The sequence below is a fragment of the Lithobates pipiens genome, unplaced genomic scaffold (assembly GCF_037356315.1).
Source record: "Lithobates pipiens isolate NorthernLeopardFrog02 unplaced genomic scaffold, aLitPip1_a1.2 Scaffold_19, whole genome shotgun sequence".
Lineage (NCBI taxonomy): Eukaryota > Metazoa > Chordata > Amphibia > Anura > Ranidae > Lithobates > Lithobates pipiens.
This window is the reverse complement of record NW_027507764.1, coordinates 386105835-386111834: the sequence shown is the minus strand read 5'-3', so window position 1 is coordinate 386111834 and position 6000 is coordinate 386105835. Positions and strand designations below refer to the sequence as shown.

The 6000-nt window shown below is 45.4% G+C and overlaps 1 protein-coding gene across 1 annotated transcript in view; it reads left to right on the top strand.

The window, feature by feature from the left end:
* The first annotated feature begins 1138 nt into the window (after positions 1–1138).
* Positions 1139–6000, top strand: part of ZNF407 (zinc finger protein 407) — a 762778-nt gene continuing 757916 nt past the window's right edge. The window contains exon 1 of the mRNA XM_077492358.1: positions 1139–1290. The gene's annotated coding sequence lies outside the window, so the exon portion shown is untranslated. The remainder of the gene's footprint in view (positions 1291–6000) is intronic.

Below are 6000 nucleotides of genomic sequence, written 5' to 3'. Positions count from 1 at the left end.
ATAGGCAGACAGAAACCAGAATGGCTCTGTTCACCTCTGATATTGGAAACCAGAAGAGAAGAGCATACATCACTTCTGGTTTCCCCGAATTTAAACGGCACCATTTTTAAAAATGAAAAGCATTTGATCCTACCGATCTTGGTGTGATCAGATGCTTTTAAGAGCAGAGGAGGGGTCTGTGGTCTAATAGACCCCATTATCTCTCCATAAGGATTACCTGTCACCGCCTATTGCTATCACATGGGATATACTGTATATATAAATCAAAAAAAGAAGAAAGAACTCTGTCCCCCCCATGCCTGCACGCAAGGGGCGAATTCACGCATCGGTCACGCAGGCATGCAAACAGATAACGTACCACACATGTGAGGTATCTCCGCAAACGTCAAAGCATGGGCAGTAATTCTAGCACCAGACTGCCCATGTACATCTAAAGTGGTAACCTGTAAAGGCTTTTATACCATCACCTATGGATAGTAAACTTGACAGCGTTTGCCGCCGTTGCACGAGCGTGCGCAATTTTAGAGTGTGACATGTTTGGTATTTAGTTACTTGGCGTAACTTCACCTTGTACATTTTACCAAATAATTTGGTATTATATTGTGTTTCTGTGCATTAAAACTCAAATAGGTTTATTTCTTCCACACAAAAAAAAAAAAAAAACGCGTTTGTAAAGCCCCTGCACAAATACAGCTGATCATAAAAAAATGGTAACACCCACCAATTTATTCTCTGGGGCCTCTGCTTTAAAAATAAATAAAAATTATATATATATATATATATATATATATATATATATATATATAAACATTTTCTTGCAAAAATACTGGTTTTTACAAGACCTGGTCTTAAAGTGGTAACATTAGATGAGACCGAATATGAGATAATTGCTTCTCAGGCTCTCTTGTTCTGATAAGCAAGCAGAAAAGCACAGCTAAGCACTTCCTACGTGCCTATCAATGCAAGCAGGCGGGAGAGTCCGAGCTAATCTACAGAAATAAGAAGAAAACACCATGTGAGTTTGGAGTTGGAAACGAGGCTTGGCTACTGTAATGTAGAGTTGGAAACGAAGCTTGGTCCCTGTTGTCAGACCGAGGCTTGGTTGCTGCGGAGCTGGGAACGAGGCTTGGTGTGTGAGATCGAGGCTTGGCTCTTGCTGTCAGAGCGAGGCTTGGCTAGTGTAAAGGAAGAGGCAGCGAAGTGTATCCAGCATGATATTGAAATAGGTGATGGTCCTGTGTATTGTCTTCTTACTTCAGGAACGAACAGGTCCGCAGGAGAACAGGACAGGTACCGTATTTACCTTATTATTAGAGCAGTGCCTGGATTCCCCCAGTGCAGGGTGCTGTGTGTGGATTCAGGCACTGTGTACAGCATGGTTGGAATGCCTCCTTGGTCTTAGGGTGTCTAGTTAATTGAATTCTGTGTACAGTTAGAATGGGGCTGAGAAGTTCTATATAGTGAATGAAAAGATATGATTGGTCCAGTGAAGCTGTGCAAACTTTAGTCCTCCTCCAATCAGGACATGGAAATCCCAGTAGTTGTTTTTGTAGGTGGTCACACCTGTTAGAGGGCAGGCGCGGAGTGGACAGGGTCACTGGGTACAGTGCTGGGTATTAAACTTGCCCCCCCCCCCATTCCTGGACATGGACTGAGTGTTTAGGGCTCCGGCTCCTTGCAGGCTTCCATTGCCAGTCACCCTGATGGCTCCGGCCCATGAGATCATTGTGTTTGCTTCCCCCAAGATGCTGTGAAAACATCTCCACTGAGGAGCTCCAGTGCCAGTCCAGGTACCAGGCAGCGGGTGACCAAGAGTGCTAACTAGGCCTTCTAGCAGTGACTTCTCACGCTGCCACCTTTTTCCTCTTCTGCGTTCCCAGTACTACCTGGGAGGACAACAGATATTAGCCTACAAATCTTATCTGCCAAGATCAGCTAGGGAGGACCACAAGTACCAGCATACCAGTTGATTGTGAACAAGCAAGCTATCGCTTGTGAAACATGTCAACTGCTTGTCCTGTGTTTGTCTGATACACTTGTGACAATAAAGGTACATCAAGCTAATTTTTTGAATATTCAGAGTGAGATCATCTCTTCATTCATATTACCAGCATACCAGTCATTGCCCCATTCACCAATACCAGTTTGGTAGGGACTTCAGGTATCGGTATGGAAGCTTATACCCTCCCCTGCCCCCCCCCCCCTTTGTCACCTCACTAATGCCAACCTAAGGGGACTACAATTAACAACATGCCAGCCTCTGTTTCACCAATACCAGTCTGAGATGACTACAGGTGCCAGCATACCAGTCTTTGCCCTATTCACCTATACCAGCCTGGGAGGGGTTACAGGTATCAGCATGGCAGTGTCTACCCTCCCCTGACCCCCCCCCCCCCGCCCACTTGTCACCTCACTAAAGCCAGCCTAGGAAGACTCTGTCCCCTCCACCAATACCAGTCTGAAAGGACTACAGGTATTGGCCTGCTGGCCTCTGCCCTCCCAACCCCCAGCCTGTCACTTCATCAATACCAGCCTGGGTGAAATCCAGGTACCAGAATAACAGGCTGTGCCCTATCCACCCTCAGAGGAATACGGGCACCATCATGCCAGCCTCTGCCCTCCCTACCCCCAACCTGTCACTTCATCAATACCAGCCTGAGTGAAATACAGGTACCAGAATAACAGGCTGTGCCCTGTCCACCCTCAGAGAAATACAGGCACCATCATGCCAGCCTCTGCCCTCCCTACCCCCAACCTGTCACTTCATCAATACCAGCCTTAGTGAAATATAGGCACCAGAATAACAGGCTGTGCCCTATCCACCTATACCACTCCCAGAGAAATACAGGCACCATCATGCCAGCCTCTGCCCTCCCTACCCCCAGCCTGTCACTTCATCAATACCAGTCTGGGTGAAATACAGGTACCAGAATAACAGGTTGTGTCCTATCCACCTATACCACCCTCAGAGAAATACAGGCACCATCATGCCAGCCTCTGCCCTCCCTACCCCCAACCTGTCACTTCATCAATACCAGCCTTAGTGAAATATAGGCACCAGAATAACAGGCTGTGCCCTATCCACCTATACCACTCCCAGAGAAATACAGGCACCATCATGCCAGCCTCTGCCCTCCCTACCCCCAGCCTGTCACTTCATCAATACCAGTCTGGGTGAAATACAGGTACCAGAATAACAGGTTGTGTCCTATCCACCTATACCACTCTCAGAGGAATACAGGCACCATCATGCCAGCCTCTGCCCTCCCTACCCCCAGCCTGTCACTTCATCGATACCAGCCTTAGGGAAATACAGGTACCAGAATAACAGGCTCTGCCCACTTCATCAATACCATCCTGAAGAGGTGATGGTTACAAACACCAGCATACAAGCCTCTGGCTACTCAACCAATTCCAGCCTAGAAGGACTACAGGCTCCAGCATACTAGCCTCTGCCTTCTCCTGCCCCCATCCAGCCTTGGGGGGGGGGGGCTTCCACTGATTAGGACAGTACCAGCATGCCAGGCCCTATACTTATAGCCTAATTGAAATAACACTAGGAACCCTTTGATTGGTCTATAGAATTACAAATCCAGGGCATCCGGAAAACCACAAGCAGCAGATGGCATGCTGAGATTAGTAGTTCCACAGTGGTCTGCAGTTTTATCTTGGATCCTGCAGTTCTGTGACTTGTGCTTTCCCAAGCTAAAGCCCCACCTTACCATGACTGCTTGTTGTGTTTAAAGTTATCCCTAGATGAGTCCCTTTTTGTAGCTCAGTCAGCAGGCTGAACCAAAAAACAGACCCAATTCCCCATCTACACATCTGAGGTGGGTGGGGGAATCCTCCCTACTGTGTTATTGTATTCTGTCAGTGAGGAGACTTCCCTACTGTTAGAATACAGTGATTAGTGCTGCAGTTTATAATTGGTAGATTGACTTCTGTACAGCCACAGGGCCCTTACATGGATGGCCAGTCCCTGCTGAACATTTAGAATTTAATTACATCTATGGACAGTTTAACCACTTCCCGTCCAAGGACGTCATATGACGTCCTGGGTTTTGGATTTACTTCCTTCCCAAGGACATCCTATGATGTCCTGGATTTTGGATTTACTTCCTGCCCAAGGATATCATATGATGTACTGGGCTTTGAGTGGAGATATCTGAATGATGCCTGCAGCTATAAGCATCATTCAGATATCTTTTTTTTTTTTTTTTTTTTTTTTCCAGCAGGCGATTTCCTGCAAAGTAAAAGCCATCATAGCAGGTGTTTAGTCACTTGATTGCTTTTACAGGCTTTACGTTGCTTCCCGGAGGGAGAATGAATCTGCCAGCGGTGGTTTACCATAGAGCTGACCATGGACCAGATGGTCTCTATGATCCTTGGTGGCCGGCAGATGTAAACACGGCCGTTTTTTTTCTTTTTTCTGGAAAGCCTGAGATTTATTTTTATTTTATTGTTTTTGGTCTCAGGCTTTCCCGTATAGATGTAATGTGGAGGTCAGCATTAGGAACTGGGAATGGGTTCAGGCGTGTTTGGTATCCCACCTGACCGATCTCGCCAGGAAACCGACACTGCACACCACTAATCACAGGCAGGGAGACATTTTCCGATCTGGAGCTGCACATATTGGGAAATGTCTCGCTGCCTGTGATAAGCTGTTTGCAGTGTTGGCTTTCTGGCGGGATCGAGCAGGTGAGTTGGGACGAAGATCCCAAGCCCATCTCTATTAGGAACCAAGAAGAGTTGAAAGGTACCAAGGGAGTATTGATCTTTGTGGTCCCCTACAACTGTCACTGGTTCCTCCTGCTGACCTCTATGCTGCTCCAGGACAAAACATGGGGGGGTGGAGTTATGTAGGAGGAAGCAGTGACCGCTGTGGTGAACTAAGGAGATTGGTCCTAAATGTATCTGTTTCTCAGCAGCAGAATGCAGTTATGTGCGATTTACAGGTTGCTTTAGTAGAGCCCTATTTATATTGTGCAGCCTGGTATATGATGTGCAGAGCCCTGTGTATAATGTGCAGCCTGGTATATGTATAATCAATCAGATTCCAATCTCTCCACTATGGCCATGACCACAGAGCTGTCCATGGATGTCTGGGACAAGATTGTAGACCTACACAAGGCTAGAATGGGCTACAAGACCATCGCCAAGCAGCTTGGTGAGAGGGTGACAGAAGTTGGTGTGATTATTTGCAAATGGAAGAAACGCAGAGAAACCATCAACAAATTAATTAGGAAGGTGCGCTTAGGACGTGTGTGAAGATTGCAGCCCCCCCCCCAAAAAAAAAACCCTTAAGAGGGCTCTAGGATATAGAAAGAAAGAATATGTGAAGTGGCTCTTCCTATATGTCAAATAGTGCTCTACCAAATCGCTCTATAGTGACTAAATATTAAAAGACAGTGTTCTTGTAGAATAAATGATGACAAAACAGTTACCATAAAAGGTGATAGGGTAATAGTTATCGCACCTCACCTACCCCAGTAGGTGAGTACTAAAACCCTCTAGGTGTGGACACCAATCCTACACAGGAGAGGTTATCACCAAAATATAATGACTTACAAATTATTGTATAGAACATCCAGACATGAATATCATGATAGTATAGTGTCCAAACCCAAAATACAGGATGTGAGTGAACCCAAAAACCAAATCCAAATAAAAATGCAAAGTATTGCACCAAAAAACAAAAAAAGTTATAAAAAAATCACACCAAAGTCGCACCAGAATGTAATTATCGCACCATATACAAAAACATATAAGTATGTACATATAGTGTCCCAATCATAAAATCAAGGTGTATATAAACCCAAAATGCAAAAAAAAAACCAAAAAATTTAAAAAAATCGCACCAAAAAAGAATAAAATGCAAAAATTGCACCAAAATTAAAAATTACACCAAGATGCAATTTGTTGCACCGTGTACAGAAAACACATAGGTGCATTCATCCCAATGAAGGTGACTGTTCGTGTTTAGAGGAGTTGTAACAGGTG